This window comes from Lissotriton helveticus, chromosome 8 (assembly GCF_964261635.1).
Source record: "Lissotriton helveticus chromosome 8, aLisHel1.1, whole genome shotgun sequence".
In the NCBI taxonomy this organism is placed as follows: domain Eukaryota; kingdom Metazoa; phylum Chordata; class Amphibia; order Caudata; family Salamandridae; genus Lissotriton; species Lissotriton helveticus.
In genome coordinates, this window is record NC_136069.1 from 179610064 (window position 1) to 179632196 (window position 22133).

Consider the following 22133-nt stretch of genomic DNA (forward strand, 5'->3'; position numbering starts at 1 on the left):
TCTTGAGCTTAGGCAGGAAGGGCAAGGACTCTGTGCACTTCAAAGGCCTCTCTTTGAAGTCTCCCCCACTTCAAAGGCACAAGTGGGTTTAAGTACAGGATCCCTGACAACACCAACCCAGTACACTTCTAGACCTGTGTCTACTCTGCCAGGAAGAAGGACTGCTGTGCTGCTGAAAGGACCGGCACTCTGCTGGACTCCTGCTTTGCTGTACTGACCTGCTACTTGTTATCCCAGGGAAAGAGAAGGACTGGACCTGCATCTCTCCAACCCAGAAACAAAGTGACTCCAAGAGACGGCTTGCCTCCTGCCTGAAGTCTTAGGGAAATCAAAGACTTCCAACCCATCTACCCACAGCACCTGGACTCTGCCACCTGAGAGTCTTGCCCTGCTAAGTTGTGCCAATCCAGTCCGGGTCCTTGGATGTGGGTATAAACTGCTGCAGCTGCCAAAATCCACACATCATTGTTGCTGCACTCGGAACCAGAGCATCTCCATCGATGCAGACGTATTGCACCTGCTGTGAGGATTTGAGGACATCGCATCCCCATCAATGGAGACGCTTTGCCACTGCTGCAAGGATCGCCTCCATCCCCAATGCATCTCTGACTTTGTGCAGCTCACAGCTGACGCATCATCTACATTCAAAGGATCAATGCCGACGCATCACCTCCTTTGCTCCTCGCATTTTGTGCTCGATGTCGATTCAACTGTGAACCAAGGTAGTGTTTAAGCTGGCCAAGGCTGGTCCCTGTATCCAACCCGCGCTTCACCGCAGTTGGCCTAAACATTTGTATTTGACCCAGTCTAGCATGACCAGATAGACCCAGTTGGCGCTTTATGCTTTTAAGTACTACATTTCAGTTTAATCTTTAAAAATACGAGGAGGAGCTACGCTAGCAACCAAGATGGCCGCGTAGGCTCTCGGCTCCGCCGACCTCCGTATCCTGCCAGAAGATCCTGTCGATAATCCTGATTTAACGCCCGACCCCCGTGTGTGTGAACCGCTGCTCACTCCGATGGTGCAATTCTGAAGTTTTATTTCGCTTGGGTGACGAAGATATGTCGAGAGGAAGTTTGCGGCCTAACCCAGCTGGAGAGCCGGGGCCTCGAGTTTTGACCTGCCCGTGTCGTAGTTGAACAACATCGGCCTTGGGAGCCAGTCGGGGTCCGGTCTACCGTAGTGGAGGTTTTTTCCTTGCCCGAACTCGACGGCGCTCATTTTGCCTGACCAACATTGAGGGAGGAGTGACGTGGCACGACAGTGGCTGGGAGTGGAGGTCCCTGGCCCGTGGACCCGGTGTGACTCGACCGGGGTTCGGCGGGTCGGGGTCTTCGCCCACGCAGACGAGCTGCATATTGTCGCTGCAGAATCTGGTCAGTCCCCTCCGACGACGTCTGTTCCACTCCTATCTATTCCCCCTGGGGAAGCTGGCTCCTCGGGGGCAGTGACCATGATCGTTGTTGAGTGTGGAGAAATGGATTGGACGGAGAGTGCGCCGTCGCTGAAGACCATAATGTCAGCCATCGGGGCATTTCATTCACTTGTGGATGCCCTGCTCCACAAAATGATGACAAGCTTATCGGCAATGGAGTACGTGGAACCAGACCCTGCTACATCTCCAGTATTACCGCAAGCTGCGATTTCAACTACGACTCCTTTGATACCGGACGAGGACCCCGTGCGACGAGAGGAGCAGCTACCCTCGATTGGCTCTTGGAAACTCCCGAAACCAGTGTTTTGAACGTATTGACATACTTACCACCGTTGCTGACTTTGGGAAAACTGATCTGCGCCCCCTCCCCGGAGAATCCTTTGGGTGACTGTCCTTGGACTTCTGTTTCATCCTCTCCCTCTTTAGTGACTCTACTATTTTGGAGTAAACCACATTGGGACTATTTCGTCCGTGAGGGAGTGTTCCTATGCTGCTGAAGTTCTTGGCCACTTGCTGACTTTGAATTGTATTGTATTACATTTGTTTAGACTCATTCTTCACTTTGATTCTCCTACTGAAGTGCTGGGAGGGGCTCCCACAATGGTTCCGAAGGGCCAGGGTTGAATATGGTCGACGGTAATTGGTGTCACTGCCCTAAAAGATGTTTAGTTTGTGGCTGTTTGTCTCGCGGGAGGTTGGGCGGTGTGTCACGGTACCCCCTGTTTTCTTTTAAGTAACTGTTGCTAATATTGACTTTTCACCATAGGGGGTGCTGGTTTCTGGCGGGGGAGAGGGGACCGGGAGCCTATATGGAAATGCCCTCCCCCACAGTCTCTCTTCTTTCTTCTTTTAGAACATAGTTAGTTGGGGCGACAGGCACACTGCTTGGGGGGTTAGGCGATAGCCGTTGCAGTGTGGGGGGGGGTGTTTTCTTTTGTTATCGCTCATATGGTTTCCTTTTTTTTCCGATCTCTTTTTAGTCTTTTCCTTTATTAGTAATGTTGTCGAAATATCCTGGTCTTATGTTGTTTTTACATTCCAGTATCTGGCTGTCAAGACACTGCAGTTCTGGTTTTTACGGGTGGGAGGGTCTCGAGAGTCCGCATTTCAACTGTTTATCGACTATAATTTTGCAAGTCATGTCTCGAATTCATTAGCGCGGGCCTCTCGGAGATTTCTCTGGTGCTTCACGTATATCCTGCTATTGTCCCTATTCAGCCTATTATTGTGTATGTATATATGACACCAGATATGTCTTTTATTTTTTGTTTCTGTCTTAAAACTAATAAAAAGATTTATTAAAAAAAAAATCTTTAAAAATACAAAACTCTGGTTCTACTTATTGAATTTCTAGTCTTTTGACTTTTGTTCAATAAATTAGGCTCTATTTTCTGGCTAGGAGTGGTATCTTTTTGTGTGGCGTTTTCACTGTTTTACTGCTTGGAGTGTTGCACAAATACTTTAAGCATTGCCTCTTAAGTAAAGCATGACTGCTCTGTGCCAAGCTACCAGAGGGTGAGCACAGGTTACTTTAGGATGTATATCTGACTTACCCTGACTACGATTGGGGTTCCAGGTTGGACCGGGCACATACCTCTGTCAACCAGAAACCCCATTCCCAACAATCAGTCCTATTGTACGGTAACTGTAGTGGTACTGGCTGTTTTGTAGAGTTACAAAAAGGGCTTAGAGATTGGTTTGTGACTTATAATGTCAATACTGACAATCCAGAACTGTGAATCTGTGATTTAGAGGGTCACAATCAAAGCTCACTTCCTCAAACACACTTGTCCTACATGCCAAAGGTAAAGTCTAAATTCCCACCATGACATGGGCAATAGGGACTGAGGTTCTGTTTCTATCTAATGAGTACCTTCATCTTAATTTTGCAATTTAAAATACAAACTTTGACTCTCGTGTTTACTTTCTGAGGTATTTCAATATAATATGTTATTGTTTTCAGCTCAAAATGTCTTACAGGGACAGGTATATTGTTTGAATAGGCAATAACATCAATTACCTTATATTCATAGCCCTGGAGAGCTTGGGCACTGCCAGAGTTTACCATATCTACTGGAAACATTAGAAAAAAAGAGGTTTTGCTCGTAAGCACAAACCTGTTCATGCAGGAATCTGTAAATCATCACTTTGTCCAGGTTTGATTTCTAATAACGAATAAAAGTGGTTAGACTGAATAAAAAAGTAATGCTTAACATAAGGAAAGGCTTCTGCTACCTACCTCAATCCACACAATACATATATTAGACACTTGCAGTGTTAGGAAAATAACCTGACAGTGCACCTTTGTGTCTTTCTTGCCACAAAAGCAGCAGTGCTCAGTGAGAGTCCTGCATGCTGGTTTCACTTGAATGTACAGATTTATTTTATTCTTGGATTTTTGGCCTCATTTAGGGATGATCTCTGGTCCAGTAAAAATGGCCCTGACACTTCTTATTGTCCCCAGGTTTGCTATATGAAGCTCCTCTGGCCTATAAGCAAATCTGTCAAGACTTGTAGGATTATTCCATTGTAGACGTCAGAGTGCTAAGTGCTGGAACTCGCATAATGTAAGGCAGAAAGATTATGTTGATAGTAATGAGATGTTTCTTTCCATTTGCCTGCGTTTTAGCTTCTCCTCACACCAAAAGTTGGAACTCAATCAGAATGCTAGACATCCCTGGCTGCGTCTTTGAGAAATCCCTGGTTTCAGGTGCAGAAACATGGATTTTGCCAGGAACTGGCGATAAAATTTGCAGATTAAGCATCCATGCATAGTGAGGTCTGAGTTGCTTGAACTGCTGAAAAACGAACTCTTGGAAACAGACTTCTAGGTGAAAGACCCGTAAATTCTGAGAGATGTATGGGTTTGTGGAAGACTTTCATTTAATTGGGAGTACGGATAAAACTAAAGTAACTTTCCTTGCTTTCGACTTCCATGGCTTGGAATGCAGGAAGCATACCAAAAGTTAGTAGACCTGTAGGCACTGGAAAGAACTCCCAGTTCACTGATATACTTGCTTCCAATGGACTTAGGGCCAGATGTACGACCATATTTGCGGTCGCAAATGGGAAATCGGCCAGTTTGCGACAGCAAAATCGGTCTGCCCTACATATAAACCCCATTTTGTGAGTCCTGGTTGGCAGAGTTAACCTATTACTGACTCGAAAAATATTGTTTGCGACTAGCTATTAGGAAGAGGCATGCCACGGGCATCCCTTCCTATTAGCAAGTCACACTTCAATGTACAATTGTTTTGCGCCCGCAATTGCGGTCACAAAACACTTACAGTGTACCGGAAAGCTGCTCGCAAACCGGAAGGGGTCCCCAGGGGACCCCTTCCCCTTTGTGACTGGTAGCGGAAATATTTTGCAAGAGCAGGCAGTAGTCCCACGGACCACTGCCTACTCGTAAAAAATGAAACAGAAATGTTAAATTTTTCTTTTTTAAATGCAGCCTGTTTTCCTTTACGGAAAACGGGCTGCATTTAGGAAGAAAAAGCTGCTTTATTTAAAAAGCAGACACAACACAGATGCTGCCACAGGATTCTTGTTTCTAGATTTTACTTTATCTTACTAACCCTTAGAATCCTCCATCCACTCAATCTTTTTTGTCTGCTGAGAAGTATGAAGGGGAGAAACACTTTGTCAATCACAATTGTGTCAATAAACAAATCGATCTGATTCAAAGGAACTACTGACTACCAAATAAAGTTGTGAAGTTTAGTACAAAGCCAAAAACAACTAAGTATACAAGAACCTCAGCAAGAGGTTAAGAAAATAAACTGGCACTAATACAAACTTAATCCTATGCAGGAGTCTCATCGACTCAGAATGATAATGAGAGTTACTTCTAGAAGCATCAGGCAAACGATTACAGTCCCTACTTGAAGAGTTGACTGCATTAGACCAAAAGAAAGGAATTTAATAATCTATCCCTACACGAGACTAAAGTGGCATCCCTACTTAGCATCATTCCCAGGCCAGAGAAAAGGTGTCAGCAGTGAAGACTTCCTAAGAAGTACACCCACTTTGAATAGGTAAGTAGCCGAAGTTACAGAGCTCGTTCTAAGATGCTCCTTTTGGATCCTCTCCTACCCTCTGTCGATCCTATTCTGCCTCTCCTCCCTCAGGGCACTGTCCCTAGTACAAAATCCCCAAACATCAGGGCACGCCCGTCGCACGCCCCTTCAGGCAAGTCTTTTTCCAGTAGTTTTCCAACTTTGACTTCATCCAAAACAAGCATTTACAATGCAACGGTTTCGCCTTTGGAAAAGTTAGAGCTATTGGCAATGTAAAGGACAATGCCATTTATTTATCTGTTTTCAAAACAAACACATAAATACAAATGTTGTCATTTACAATGCCAATAGCTCAAACCTTTCCAAAGGCGAAACCGTTGCATTGTAAATGCTTGTTGCACACTGTAAACCATTTATTTTAACATACCGAACTTGTCTTTCCTTAATGTACGAGGCCCATAATTTCCCACCCATACACTTTGTATTAGTCAGCGACTGCCAGGCAGGGTGTCCCCTCGTGCGATGCGCTCGCCGCAGGCCTTGCAGACGGAGATCCAAAAGCCTTTAAAGTCTGGGTAATAAAAAAAGGTCAACACTTAAAGGAAAACCATAAAAGCACGCATGTCAGAGCATAAAAATAGAAATTTGGGAAACGAGAGCAGGTCATGGGATGAACAGGAGCGAAATGCAGCTGGAGGAGAGCAAGGGAAGGAGGGACGAAAGGAGGGGGAGAGGGTGAAAGGAGAAGGAGGAGAGGGTGAAAGGAGGAGGGGAAGAGAGGGTGAAAGGAGGAGTGGAAGAGAGGGTGAAAGGAAGAAGGAAGGTGGGACGAAAGGAAGAGGGGAGGGACGAAAGGAGGAGAGGGCTAAAGGAAGAGAGAAGGAGCGGGCAAAAGGAGGAGGGAAAGTGGGCGAAAGGAGGGGAGGAGAGGGCGCAAGAAAGAGGGTGAAAGGAAGAGGGGCGGGGAGGGACGAAAGGAGGAGGAGAGGGCAAAAGGAAGAGGGAAAATGAGGACGAAAGGAAGAGGGAAAGCAGAAGGATAGGTGCAGGCCTGTTTGACATCTGAGCTGCCAAAATCCAGATGTAGAAATGACCCGTCCAAGGGCTTACGTCAGAGGGCAGCTAGGATTTGAATTTACGAAGTGCCTTTCCAGTACCTAGGGTATGACACATGCCTCTAGCCTGCTTCTGCTTAGAAGCGGGTAGCAGATTGGTTGTATTGGAGGCGAAGGGGGGGCGGGTGAGGCCCCCGTGTGTACACTGTACACGGAAAGCAGTAGAGCGCCGGCAGGGTGTCCCCTCGTGCGATGCGCTCGCCGCAGGCCTTGCAGACGGAGATCCAAAAGCCTTTAAAGTCTGGGTAATAAAAAAGGTCAACACTTAAAGGAAAACCATAAAAGCACGCATGTCAGAGCATAAAAATAGAAATTTGGGAAACGAGAGCAGGTCATGGGATGAACAGGAGCGAAATGCAGCTGGAGGAGAGCAAGGGAAGGAGGGACGAAAGGAGGAGGAGAGGGTGAAAGGAGAAGGAGGAGAGGGTGAAAGGAGGGGGGGAAGAGAGGGTGAAAGGAAGAAGGAAGGTGGGACGAAAGGAAGAGGGGAGGAGAGGACGAAAGGAAGAGGGGAGGGACGAAAGGAGGAGAGGGCCAAAGGAAGAGAGAAGGAGCGGGCAAAAGGAGGAGGGAAAGTGGGCGAAAGGAGGGGAGGAGAGGGCGCAAGAAAGAGGGTGAAAGGAGGAGGGGAAGAGGGCGAAAGGAGGGGCGGGGAGGGACGAAAGGAGGAGGAGAGGGCAAAAGGAAGAGGGAAAATGAGGACGAAAGGAAGAGGGAAAGAGGGCGAAAGGAGGAGGGGAGGAGAGGGCAAAAGGAGGAGGGTAGGAGAGGAAGAGGGAAGGAGAGAAAAAGAGAAGAGGGCGAAAGGAGGGGGGAGGGTGAGAGGAAGCGAGAGGAGAGGAGAAGAAGGGACACAGCGTCCAGCAGCGGGGTGTGTTTAGTCCGAGCAGAGAAGACCCTGGATTGTCCCGAAGCTTATTCTCCGCTTGCACAACCAGCCTGAGGAGTTTGCTGGGTACAGTTGGCGGTTTGATGTGGCACCGTCAGGGAGAAGCTGGCACTGGCGGGCAGTGTGGAAAGAGTGGGGCTGGCAGGCAGAGGCACTCTGAGGAAGGAGAGCCGCTGAGGGCAGAGGGAGAAGCCCGCAGCGCTTCGTTTGTGAAATAACAAGTGCTGGGGACTAAAGCGCTGCTCAGACACCTGCGTTTGGCGCTATAAAATGTCAGCCTGTCGAATACCAAGGGTGCGGAGCCTTAAATCCACCGCTGCCCTCTTTAATTCGCTGCCAGTCACTCCCTGCCCCCTTATCTCAGTTTTACAGGTTCCTGCTTTCTCCGTTTATGGCGGGGTTTCCGTCTTTCTCTTCCCCCGTCTTTCTGTTTTGTGTTCGTTTCCTTCTCTTGCTCTCGGAAAAAGTCTAATGAGGAGAATTAATTGTTGGTGCCCACACAGGCTCAAATTAAGAACTAGAACATTGTACCAGTGATCAGTGCTTTAAGTGGCACCAGCGGACAGTGTAAGAAGCATCTACTAGTGAACAAGCGCATAACTACCGAGCGGGGGTGGGGGGGGAAGGCTTCCTCCGTTGGCGGTGGGGGGGGGGGGGACAGCGGGAGGGGGGTCGGGAAGGCTTCCTCCGTTGGCGGTGGAGGGGGGGGGAGCGGGATGTAAACAAAAGCAGACAGAAAAAATACATGAAGAGCGAAAACGTGCGGGAGCGGGATGTAAATTCCTCCGTTACCTTCTTCATGTTCTGTGCCATGTCATCGTATCTCTCGGCCTGTTCTGCCAGTTGGCTTTCTGCACCAGCTTGTTTTTATCCATTACTGCACATTGTTGGTGCCCACACAGGCTCAAATTAAGCACTAGAAGCATACAAACGCCCCGTCAGGGGTAGTAAGAGTTATATAAAAATGTAATCTAAACAAAATATACAAAACTATTAAAAAAAAAAAAACACACACAACATAAAACGCCGTGACGGCCAATGCAAACGATATGTCTGCTAATTATGTTCTGAATCTCTGCAATGACGTAGCCGGTGTACCATAGGGTTCAAACAAACACGTTAAACACAAGTATAATTGGAGGTACGGGGGGGGGGGGGGGCTATTGCACCCTGGACCACTGCAACTGATACATTGTTATTAGCTTCGCCCTTATTTCCCAAGTCAACATATAAATACGTAGGAACTGACTGTAGAACGCTCAAGTTACTAGCACAGTGCATGCTAAACTTCAGTGCAGGAATTAAAACTGAATTCTGGGCTTGGAAGTCCTGGTTGTATAATGGGTTTTACAAGACTACAGATCAAAACGTGCTACTAAAAAACTTGAACTGGATGAGCTACTCACGCATGGAACTGGACACTCTGACAGCCTACAGCTGCCGGTAATGCCTTCTTATCCGTATCCTTGCCGCATATCTTCTGAAAAGACAGCGACATCAACGCTTCACATACCCAAACGCTTGCCTTGGTTTCAAAGGCTTCTGATTTCCAGAGCCTCTCGTTTTTTTCCCTCGCGAAATTGTGTGAAGTTGCTTATGTGCACGTTATGCATGGGAGAAAGCTGAACAAAGAGACTTCTGTGTTGTGGAGGAAAATAAGAAAAGCAAACAAACTGTGACTGCATGAAATGGAATTAGCATCCCCAATTCCACTGCTGATGCCTGTGAAATCTCAGTGACACGCACAGTCAGCTTCAATGAACCGAGTAGCAAGAGCCCCTGAAGCACGAACCCACCTGCGTCTCGTCGAGTCCTGCTCTGGAAGACGGGGGCGGCTGCTCTGCAGAGGAGGTGAACAGCCCCGCACAGCAGCAGGAAGAGGCCGAAGGCGCGTAGGGGCGTAGCTAGAGCTTGTGGCGCCCGGGGCTACCCCTCAGATTGCCGCCCCTGGGGGGGGTGGGGGGAACGGGGAAAGGACGGTGAGCACTTGAAAGATGTCTTTAAGAAATTCATGACAATGCATGTGTTTTCCAGGTCTCCAAATCCCCACCCTACCACGCTCTGTGTTTCTCTTAGCTCGCTTTCTGCTCTCTCCTATATAATTCCCCCACGCTCAGTTTTGCTCTCTCACGCCTATGCTAATCATTCCCAATGTTATCCCTTCTCCCCCCACTCAACCCTGGTGGGGGGGGGGGGGGTGCTGGGGAAAAAGGACGGGAAGCACTTGAAAGATGTCTTTAAGAAATCCATGACAGTGCATGTGTTTTCCAGGTCTCCAAATCCCCACCCTCCCACGCTCTGTGTTTCTCGTAGCTCGCTTTCTGCTCTCTCCTGTATGCTTCTCTCCTATCAAATTCCCCCACGCTCAGTTTTGCTCTCTCACGCCTATGCTAATCATTCCCAATGTTATCCCTTCTCCCCCCACTCAACCCTAGTTTCATTTTTATTAGTTCATTCCCGTGACATCCTCTCGTACGCCTCTGTTGCTTGGCCGACCCTCGCAGTTCTTCAACTTGTAATTTTTCTAAATATGTCTTGAAGGGGACGGCAGCTTTGCATTTTTGCCAGCCTGCACCATTTGCTGAAATGTGGTTTAGCACAATCCAAAATGTATTGTTTTATTTATTATACCAAGTGACGTCCTCCATCTTGGATCAGAAAAAAAAGTGTTGCTCCTAACAAGAATTTTGATCCCCAGCACTTATTGATTTATTTATTTCTTTTTACAATTTCAGTATTGTGTAAACCATTCTTGCAGTTCCCTCCCTTCATCGCATTAGTATTCCTTCCTGCCCTCCTCTCTTGTACTGTTAAGATAAGCCAAACTGTCACATTATGAGTGCGGATTCGACGCCCCCCTTGGCTCAGCCCGACTACCATTTTCAATCCGATTCCGATTTTTTAAAATCGCTATTCTATTCTTACTCTTTGACCTAGAAATTGCCCTTTAACTGCCTACCCCCTGAGCATCTCAGATATCCCCAACAGGTACACTACTTTGATGATGATCAGGCCAGCAATCATCCTAGTCAGTCTTTCTTACATTAGGCCTCATGTATGACCCTATCACATTAGCTTCTTAGCACCAGCACATCGAGGCATGCAAATGTGCTCAGCTCAGACCCTCTTATTCCAATGTACAAGCTGACATAGCTGCCCCTGCGTGACTATTAGTCATTTGAAAGACTTCACGTCATCAGATAACGGCTTCTGCTAAAAGATTAGGGAAACTGTCTGCTTTCACCGAAACCCTCGCGGAGACCCCTTAAAACCTCGCTGCTTCACAGAGAGAGCCTGATTTCACTTTATTGACAAGTTTCCCTGAAGAATGAGCATCCTCACTGAATTCACAGAAGGCCAGCCGCCAGGCCTAGAATGAGATGGATCTAACGGTTACGGGCCGGCAGAGTGCAAAACGAAACGAGTCTGGGTGCGCCGGTGCGTGCGTGCTTGTTGTTGGAATTTATTATGGAAATAAGACTCTGACTAAGAGTGTAACTTGGTGCCCTCGTGCAAATCATTGTAATTGGGCCACCACCACGGACGGATTCTTTCTTTCTCTGTCTGTCTCACCTTGAATTAAGCTGCACACTGCCAGCGAGTCACACTACAGAATGGTGGTCTCCGAGTCCACGTCCACGCACTTCGACTCCGGCGAGGGGCGAGGCCGGGGCGTCACACTGCTTAGGTGCGGCGAGGGGGCTGAGCAAAAATGTCCTACAGCAGGGCTGTCATTGGGCGCCGCGCATGCAACCACTGATTGACGGCCCTGGAACTAGTGTGAGCGAGGCTGGGGAGGGGGGCCAACAACGGTCGGGTCGTTCACTTAAGATTATTTTGTGATGTTAACCGATTGTTATACTATTTATTCCATTGCGCCTTCAATCGATGTAGATTGATATAACGCTAGAAATTGTCTACTCTGTGCTGACTCACTTGTAACGGCCGGCCGGGTTTATTATCAAAGTGAATGCCGGCCCGTGCGGCCGCGGCCGCCTCAAAAAAGGTGCCGCCTGGGGCGGACCGCCCCCCCCTAGCTACGCGGCTGGCGTAGGCCCAGAAACCTGCTGCGCAAGGGGCGAGCGGGGCTCATGGCTTCTCCTGGTCCTCGGTGAAAGAGTAGCGGCTAGCGCACACACCTTTTCTCTTTCGTAAGATGGCTGCCTGAGAGCGAAGCCCGGCCACACCCTCCTATGCTGCGGGAACGTTGAGAGAGTAAAGAAAAGCCGCATCATGTGAGGAGCTTTTGACCTCCCTCACGCCCAAATTAAAGAATGAATGTGTCCTTCCCAGTGTGTAGTTGAGGCATTTTTTTTCACGGAATTCCTCTGGGGGCAAAAAGAGAACAAGTCAGGTCCCGGGCCGCGCTGTGATTGGCTGACGTCACGGGGGTGTCCCGGGCCGGCAGCCAATCACAGCGCGGCCCGGGAATGACGTCACGGGGGTGTCCCGGGCCGGCAGCCAATCGCAGCGCGGCCCGGGACAAAGGGGCGGGGCTTAAAAAAAGCACCAGAAACGCCCCCGAATCGCGTTTTCGTGAGAAAGCGCGATTGACAGCCTCTGCCTCCCAATGGCTAGCCTCCATTTATGGAGCTAGCCAATTGGAAACAGAGGCTGTCCTAACCTCACTATTAAAAACAACAGATTTCGATCTGGGAGGGGCTTCGCCCCTCGCCAGGTTACGAAACCTAAAAAGTTGGGTCGACCTTGGGTCCCAGGCACCTTCTCCGCCTAGAGTATTTTCTCGACATTCCAGTTTACTCCCCTGGCATCTTTCCCTACCATCCTAACTCCTAAAACAAAGAGTTATTCTGCCTAACAAGACATGTGTCCTTGCACCTGTAACAGAAGGCCTGTGAGCAAATCGACATTGCACGCACACAAAATTCTACAGTCAGCATTTGACTAAGAAAAAGAGCCTTGCGAAGGAAAAATACATTTTGGGCCTGCAACGTACAGTTAGCATAAGAAATCACAAATAGGCCTTCTCATTAGTAAATATGCGATCAGACCATTGCACATTTAATCATGCAATTCTAAAGTTACCTTATGAACATTTCCTTTCATAACATCTAAAGCATTACATTTCATTTATAAGCAAACCTACACGTGCAAGCTTTAATATGCAGCACGTTTTAATCCTAATGCATCACTTTACACGTGAATTAATACATTCTGCATCATCCAAAGCACATTTTTGATTAACCTATACTTTGATCTATATAAACTACATGGTTATATTTCCAATCTCTCTCATATATGCAATTTTAGTACTACGTTTATAATGATTACACACTAGTACAGTCCGCTAAATATGCGGGTGCTGACTATCAGTGATTATGATGAACCTCTACAATTTTTAGAATAACATGGCACTCTATCACAGACATGGTGGTCTGCTGACCCCAGCAGGTCACCATCCCTGGGAGTGCTAGCCATGCTAAATGGTTCTGCAAATTGCACCTGGCTCATGAATATTAATGAGGCGGGCAACTTTGCACCAAATTAGGAATCGCAGTGACTGAGACACTGTTGTAGATTCCATTTTGCGAGTAGCAAATTGTGAGTCGCCAAACGATGCAATTTATGAGTTGCAAATTGGAAAGGTAGTACATCTGGCCCTTCGCCTCAAGGCTCCACAATAAACAACGTTTCCAGATGGGCAGGATCACTGGAAACCATTCAGGAAAGTAGCCAGCAATAGCCCCTGATTAGAATCTACAGCTGGAGAACCAGCCTGTATATCTGAAAAACAATGAACTCCCAAGGAGAAGCAGCTTGACTCACCTAGATAACTCACTTTGCCCCAGCTCTACAAGCTTTTTTAGCCCTCCGTCTGAGGTTCTCAAGTGAACAATTCTTTTGCACTGCTAGCTTGAAGTGGCTATGTTTGAACGCACACTACTTTATTGGTGCTGAATGGTCTATATTTTCCATTAGCCTGCTAAGTGAATACATTTTTTTAATACAAAACAGAGTCTTGGATTTGAGTGCTTTTAATATTTATTTAATCCTTTTGTAGCCAAAAGAGTTGGGGGATATTTACTCCAGCAAAGACTGTGTTTTCCTATTTATCACTTACCTTTATTCTCTATTTTTGTCTAATGATTCTCATTCATATATTCTTCTCTTAAGCATAGTGTTGAAAGTGGGTGCTCTTTATTTCTAACCATATTGTTAGCTATATGGTTTTCTAAACATAACACCTTTTGTTTTTTTCTCTGATGGTTGGCGAAGCTTACATTTATTGAAACAGTGATCTATAGACGCAGGCGCAAAGAGAAAGAAGCTGTCAGGAGGCGCACTGACAGTGCACCATAAAAAGATGGTGTGCTGTCAGTGCGCTCCCTTATGGCAGCCCTCTGGATAGGTTGAAGGGGGTCCTATGGATCGCTCTGACATCCCCTTGCAGGGGGGTGAAGTCACTCACTGTACCCGCCTACAAGGGGATCTCTCACCCATCTCGAAAGTGCAGGCTGGTTGCCGCCTGTACAATGAAACACGAAGCGGCTGCTTCAAAGCTGCTCCATATTTCACGCGACTGCGCTGCCCCAGGGCAGCCTGAGTTTGCGGCTGCTCTTGGGACGGCGCATTCAATCTGATAAGGAGCATTCTTCTTAATTGAGGAGGTCGACCCTTTTGAAAGGTGCATCTATCGCAAACAAAGAAAATGCGTTCTATGTGTAAGAAGGCCCCAGATTTACTAAGGGTCTGCACCATCACAAAGTGAGGCAAAACAATGCAAAATAATGCATTGGTATGTACTTTCGAACACCAACATTATTTTTCCTGGGAAAGAGTCCCTTTTCTTAGTTCAGAAAACTCTCTGGGCTACTTTCCGTCACTTTGCTCCCAGAAGCCATTATGAGAGTTATGTGGGCAAATAAGTACAAACACCCATAGGGTTTCATACAAAGCCCTATCTACTAAAAAAGCCAGACTGCAGTTTGCATCAAAGATGTGCATTTCTTTGAAGCAGGCACTAACAAGGGGAAATGTTAACATATCTCAAAAAAATCCACGCATTGCACATGTGCTGAAGTACAGTGCACATATCCAATGCATGGGATTGTTCTGAGTTTGCTTAGGTTGAACTGAAAAGATAGTCTTTGAGTCCTAAGCTAGACTGTGCACACTCATGTCTGCACCATTTTGCAAGGCTCTGCCTACACGGGCATGTAATCAGCAGCAGACCAATCTTAGGGGCTGATTAGGATGGCGGACGGACTTTGTCAGTCTGCCATCCCGTCGTAAGAAGGGACTGTCCGCCACAGGGGCGGAGGTCCCGTGCGGCGAATTAGGATGCACCCGCCACAGTGGCGGGTGCATCCCGCATTTTTAACATTGCGGCGGGCGGTGCTGAAAGCACCGTCCGCTGCAATGCTAAAAATGCATGTTGTGCGTTTCAAAGCACAACATAACAGGCACCGTGCGGTGCCTGGTATGTTGTGCCTTGAAACGCAGGGGGGTACCATAGGTACCCCCATGTGCACCCGCTACCCCCCCTTCACCCTGTGGGCCCACAACAGGCCCCCAAAGCAAAGACCGTATGCCTTTCCACAGCGGCAATGCCGCCGTGGAAAGGCATAAGACCGCCGGCATCGTAATATGGTTGGCGGTGTCTCGCAGACACCGCCACCCTATGTAGGCACTTTTTTCTGCCGGTCGCCTTTGCGACCGGCGGAAAAGCGGCAGACTGTCTTGTCATCGGTCGCGGACTCCCCCGCCATCCTAATGTGGCGGGGGGTCATTTATGTCAGGATAGCGGATGGATTACCCCCGCCGGGCCGGCAGTGAATACCGCCAGCCCGGCGGGGGCAATTCGTCTGCCATCCTAATCGGCCCCTTAGTACGTATGGCTCTGAGCTGTTTCCCTATTGCACAACACAGTGCAGCAAATTTGGTTGCTGTACTGCATTGCATGAAAAATCTGTAAATTAGCCCCTAGAGTTACAGTTAAGATCTTTTTACAAAAATCTGGTTAAAAAAAGCTGATTAAAGCAAAAGTTCGAAATTGGATATAATCCATGTTATACAATCACTCTGCCAGTGCTAAAGTGTAAAAATGTCAGAATAGAGGCATGCACATTTAGTTCAAAGTAACTATGAACAGGAATATATGAAGGTTTTATTTGCATGTTGTATAAAAGCACAGTTCTATTCATAATAAATGTGTTTCTAAAGGAATGGCAGTGTCAATTATGGGCAACATTAGAAGTACGTTATGCACGTGCAGTCTACTATTGAAATTTGGTACTGATAGACCTTTTTAGCATCTTTTTTTATCAAACCAGAGTTAAACTTGTGTAATTTCTGTTGCATAAATTACACAAGATAGCCCAAAACCATTATAAATGATGGAAAAATGGAGGTCCTGAAGCTCAATTTAAAAATGGATGTTAGGACCCATTTTGTGCAAAACAAAAGGGCACAATTGCATGTGATGAAAGCATCAGCAGTTCTCGGTTTGTTTATGTTATTGCTGTGCTACCTTAATCCCTTGCATGCTTATGACAAGCTCAGCTCGTCATGAGGCACAGTGGAGCTGTGCTCAAGACGAGCTGAGCTCGTCATAACTGCCGCGGACGGCCCACGCGGGGCTAATTCCTCGCCTGTGCGGGCATTCTGTGGGAGTGGGCGGAGTCGTGACGAGCTCAGCTCGTCATGAGCACAGCTCCACTGTGCAGCATGACGAGCTGAGCTCATCATGAGCACGGCGGCGCCACGCGCGGCGCCACGCGTGGCCCCTCCCCCCACACCTCAGGAGAATTAGCCCCCCATGGTAGGGGTTAATAAGATTTTAACCAAACAGAATGTTGCCGACGTGACGTGACAAAATGGAGTAATCGCCAGGGGTGGCTCTTCCGTTATGGCAGAGGAGCTCTGCCCCACTGTTGGAACCAGCAGGTGCATGTCAAATAAAATGATAATAAACCAATTAATAAAATTGCTTTATTATCATTTTATTTTACACCGGAGCCATAGCCGAGTCTTGAGGGTGGGTCATCCTCTCAGGGACAGCAGCAGGAATGGCGGGTACAGGACACTGCAAGTGTGCATGTAAGTTTGGCCGGCCATCTTAGGAGGGCCAAACCGACAAACGCACTTGGATATCTCCAGGCTTATGCTTGGAGATATCAGTAGGGCTCAGGAGCACAGGCTCCCAGTTCCAGCTGGAGCGTGAAACCAGCCCTCTTCACTTAATCCCAGTGCTTCTCACATGCTGGGTAATACCAGCATAAGAGCAGCATCTGGATTGGAGCAGGGGAGTCTTGGAGCCTATGTGTGCATCACCGGGAGCTGAAGAGGCAGCGTGGCGGTGTGCAGCAAGCTGCAGATCCATACTAATGTTATAAAGAGAGAGCCCAAACATTTGAGGCGGGTAATCTCAGTAACCACAGCACCAATGACAACACCCAATACAGCATTGGAAAGGGCAGTTGCAGCAGAAGGACAGTGGCTATGCAGACAGCCACCATATATATATTTTTTTTGCAGAGTTTTATATAGCGCGAACTTGACCCGAACTGAATCAGGTATCGGAGCGCTTTACATAGCACCAGTTATGTTACATGAGGATACACATTCATTTTTGTTAGGCACGGGAGATTAAATGATTTGCCGAGAATCACAGGATGTTTGGCGTCGTTACTAAGACTCGAACCCAGATCCCGAGGTCCGAGGTCGAGCGCCTTAGCCGTTAGGCCAACTCCTCTATACATTTAAAAGGTAAAATAACCGTGCCAGCAAAGTAGTCCCTTGTTGGCGTGTCTGCGTTGTGCTGTGGGCGTGGGCTGGGGGCGTGACTAACTCTGGGAGCATGTGGTACGGCCATCCCATCGTGGGCTGTGGGCGTGTGCTGGGGCGTGACAAACGCTGGGGGCGTGTGTCCGCCCTTCATGCCATGTGAGTCGTACATACAAGCGCCAATTACGTTGCTGCGCAGCATCAAGGGGCATGCTGGGGGCATGTGTCCGGCATTCATGCCATGTGAACGCAATTGCACCGCATCTAGGGGCACGCTGGGGGTGTGAGAAACGCTAGGGGCGTGTGCTACGTTCCACCCTTCATGCCATGTGGGTCGTACATTAATCAGACAAACGCGTTCACCTGGAGGCCTGGTAAGTAACGTTACTGCAGTCTCTCCTGTGCGCTGTTACTGAACTCTCTCATTCAACGAAATTACACGCGCCTGCTACCATCAACCAGGGCTCTAGCAGGGCTCAGGCGGCGGATCAGTACACTAATTACACGTGCCTGATAACATCAACCAGGACTGCAGCTGGGCCTCAAGTGGGGGAACACGCGCATGCTAAACATCAAACAGGCCTGCATCTGGGCCTCAAGCGGGGGAACACGCAAATGAGCGTGTCTGCGGGGACAATTACTGCAGCCTCTCCTACTCGCTGTCACTCAACTCTCTCATTAAACGGATTTACCCGCGGCTGATAACTCTCTCATTCAACGACATTACACGCGCCTGCTAACATCAACCAGGGCTGTAGCCGGGCTCAGGCGGCGGATCACTACACCAATTACACGCGCCTGCTAACATCAACCAGGGCTGCAGCTGGGCCTTCTCCGTCCCTATTCTAATGAAACAAAAAATGTTGTCTACCGCGAGATTTTAAAATAAATTGCCATTGACAAATACACACATTACACACATTCTATTTCATACCCGGACAACGTCTGGATGGGCTGCTAGTAAGTTTTATATTTGTTGGCCCCCTCGCTGCATCACCACTTTTCCCTACTAGAAGCTGCCACTGGTAATCTCTGACTTTTCATGTAATAATCATCTCTCAAAATGCGGGAAATCATGCGAAGTAATGCCTGCATGAAAAAAAATTCTCCAGGCCTTAAATGTTTGTCGAAATAAAAAGAGTAAATACTTACCAAACAGTTTGGAAAACTCAAATAGGTTAGTGAGTAGCATACTCATTTGCATGATATTGCCCCGCAAAGCCCTAAGACATTCCAGAGTGCAAAGCAATGGAATACATGTGCACTTTTTATACACAAGTTACTGTATAGAACAAGAAAAAAAGGTTGAATAAAGATGACAGAGTTAAATAAAAGCAAAATATTTAAATAGATGCACAATAATAGTATGTACACAATACATACATATCTAATTGATAAAACAATTCAAGAGTTTCTGTAAAAGAAATGTTTATCATGAAACAATACTAAGGGAACCCTTTATAGTTAGGTAATTTATCATATTTGTAAATGATTTTGGAAAAAAGGATATTTGAATCATTCTTACATTCCCAATGTGATGGAATCGTTCAGAAAGTAAGGAATTGAATTCCAAAATTTAGGAGTGCTGAATTACAAAGGCTGGATATTGCATGTTATGTTTTGAAGTCTGCCTGCTCCTAAAGAAGACTTTCAGAACATCAAAGAGAATGTAAACCTACTGAGATAGGTAGCTGGGTGCTTACATCACGCCAACATATGTCACGCTGATAGGTGGGATTTCATACCCTCTTCTACTTTGTATGAATTATGTATAAAGTATAAGTGATGCATGCGTTAAAGACATTTTGTGGGATAAGCTGATTTATACCTGGGAAAATCTGCCTTAGAGTGTCTCTGTCACTTGCAGGAGCGGTTCCTCCATGGGAGCAGAGAAGTGTCGCCCCCCTAAAAAATGCCCCAGAGCAGCTAAAAAATACAATGGTAATAAAGTTTTTTTATTACCATTTTATTTGGAAGCAAGCCATCCGGAACAGAGTGTCAGGACAGGGCAGGACCAGTGCTGCTGAGTGACAGCAGGAAGCTGTGCATTTAAAGTGTGCATGCCCCTTTGGCCGGCTGTCTTGTGACGGCCAGCCAGACATACGTATGTTAAACTTCTCTAACCTAGCTGTCTAAGACAGCTAGGTTAGAGAAAGCGCAGGCCTCCAGTGCTCTTAGGAGTGCTGCGAGAGGCTGCTCCCTCCAATCCTGATGCGTCTCTCATGCTGAGAGATGTGCCAGGATTGGAGAGTGCAGTTTCCTGGCCTGGAGCCTCCAGGAGCAAAGACATCGGAGCGAGGAGGATGTCATGTGGCAAGTCTGCAAGGTAAGTGCCTTTTGTAAAATTCTTAATGCCACCCATATATTGCCCCCCCACACACCCACCACCACCCTAAATATATACCAGACACCACTGGTCCCTCGTAGAATCAAAGATTCTTGCGGAAGCAGTGAAGAAAGTTCTGCTCCTAGGTCTAAATCACACATATACAGTTAATGGTCATGTGAATAACAGTTAGGATCTCTAAGCCGGTCACTGGCTCAGCAAAGAGCCAGAAGACCATTTCCTTGAAGAGGTCTTTTTGCATCTTCTATCTGCCTCAATCATTATATTGGTGCTGACTTTGTCTACACTCAGTGCAAGGTGTCAAAAAACAAAGCTGACCCTAAGCATGGTTTAGGGAAACTATGTGCTCTACCTGTGCCACAGATCATAAAACCAGTTGTATAGAGCACAGTCACAGTTTCATGTTCTCCCAAACTCTTCCTATCACATCCTGATTTCTGTAATACGTCTTTGGCTGGTCACTACTAACCACTCTGCTCTGTGTGTAACACCCCATGCTTGAGATGCCTTATGCTGCCCTTGGGGTATAGGTCTGTTGTGTATCTAATGCCCCAAAGGAACATTTGGTGCTAGTTCTCCAATGTGGGTGAATTTATTCCAAGACAGCTCTGCTTTATTGGAATCTATTGAGTAAACATATGTTTTAAATGTTTACATTTATTTGACAAAGTATTCACACTGATAAGCATTCAGGAAAGCAATAAACTAACTTTTACTGTAGCAAAAGACCACTGACTACTGCAGAAAGATGAGAGCTAACCAGCTCCCCCATAAAAATATTTAGTATAATGCTAAATAGTACCTAGTTGTCAACAGGGGGAACTGGAAAACCCAAATAAGCCCTAGCAAAAGTTTTCAAACAAGCTCCCCACTGTAGGATAAGACAAACAATATCAGACATATTTGGATCATGGAAGCCCATCCTCAGGGACAGACTGGGAACCCAAAGCTGCCCAGGCAATTTTGTCGGATCAGCCCCCACTTTGAGAAGGTGGGGACTGGAAGTGTGAAGCATTGCTGCTTTTGTTACTGGGGGTTCCGTGTTTAATTTGTAAACAATAAGTGCCAGGGCCCTTGTCTGGAAGCCACAGCAGCTTTCACCACACATTGCCCCATCCAGCACTGCCGATGGCAGTACCAACACAACTACTAACCATCACACTTCTACAAGTGTGACAATTCAGCCTAATCCAGGCCCCCATTGTATTACCAATGACTTGGTGGCCAGACCATAGTCATTTGTAATGTATATTGAATTAATAAACAACTGTTGTTGTGCTCATTTCTAAATTAGACAGACGTGCCACCATGTGGCCGACTGTTACAAACCCCAGTATTGACAATTAAGTGCCGGTGCCGAGCACTGGAAACCACCGGCTCAAATTAAGCACTGTTGGGGGCTGATATTGCTGCAAAACTGGCCTGCAGTAAAACAAACAAAAAATTGCCACCACATCTGCAAAACCGGCCCCACCCTTTCAGCCTCCCGGGGAAATGCCCAGTGCCCGCTACGGCCATTGCCACCCTGCCCATCCTGCTCAGAAAGCATCTCCCCAGCCTCAAGTCTACTGGAGAAGTTTCAAAGCGGCAAAACGGTCAGTCTGGCCCACAATATAAGAATAGCAGCGTCAGGGCAGTTTTTGTAAGCACGCCCTCTGTGTTTTATTCAGTTGAATACCTTCATACACAGAGGTGATGCAATGGCTAACCTTATCTACTGCACATTTTGAGGACAATAATATTTATATTATTTCAATTAAGGGTTAAGGGTTTTTCAATTCTTATGCATGAGGCTTCTTATGTAATCTATTTTGATCAGAATTTCTGAAAATTGGTTACACAGTATCCAAAAGTCTTCAAAACGATTTTGGTCCCATCTTTGAATGTATGAAATAAGACACCTAAGAATTTTAACGAGTTTTCATGAAATGAGCTAATCAAGCTTATATTAAAGAATGGAGACCTTTGCATTATGTTTTATGTGATAACTAAGTAGAATGTTTATTCTGGATGTCTTTGAAGGTTTCTCTTCTTTTGTTCATTTAGCGGATTATACTACATCTTACATTTTTGAATAGGATAACTCAGGAGTAATTGCCTTTCAAAATGAATTAGATCTTCCCTATGATTCACTACTTCATTGTTAGTGGACGTTTTCTTTGAAATGGGAAGTAATAAAAGATATTATAATAACATGATAGAAAGATGCAGTGATTTACTGTAAAAATGTAACTGGTGTTTCCAAAGCTTCATAATACATGTTCTTGTTCTCTCTTGTGTACATTCACCTAAATGAAAATCAAAATAATCCACCTTCAAAATATGACACATAACAGGAAAATAAGCTGCCATTATTCTATAAAACATAAATTATTTACATATAATGAATATTTGTTTTCAGCAGTCATTGTCACGGTGCTAGTGAAGAAGGGGTGAGTCACCAGCAGCAAGAGAACAATATAACACTTGCTACCATTTAGACTCCTTTGCAGAACATAAAGACATAGACTAAATTAAAATTAAAATGGTAGGTGACCTCATGTGTACATTTTCAGAATCACTGGCTCCTACAAAATGGTG

At 46.6% G+C, this 22133-nt stretch overlaps 1 protein-coding gene across 1 annotated transcript in view; it reads left to right on the plus strand.

The window, feature by feature from the left end:
- The window catches only part of KCNJ6 (potassium inwardly rectifying channel subfamily J member 6), a 1187709-nt gene that overhangs the window by 178614 nt on the left and 986962 nt on the right, over positions 1–22133 (plus strand). The gene's annotated exons all lie outside the window — the stretch shown is intronic.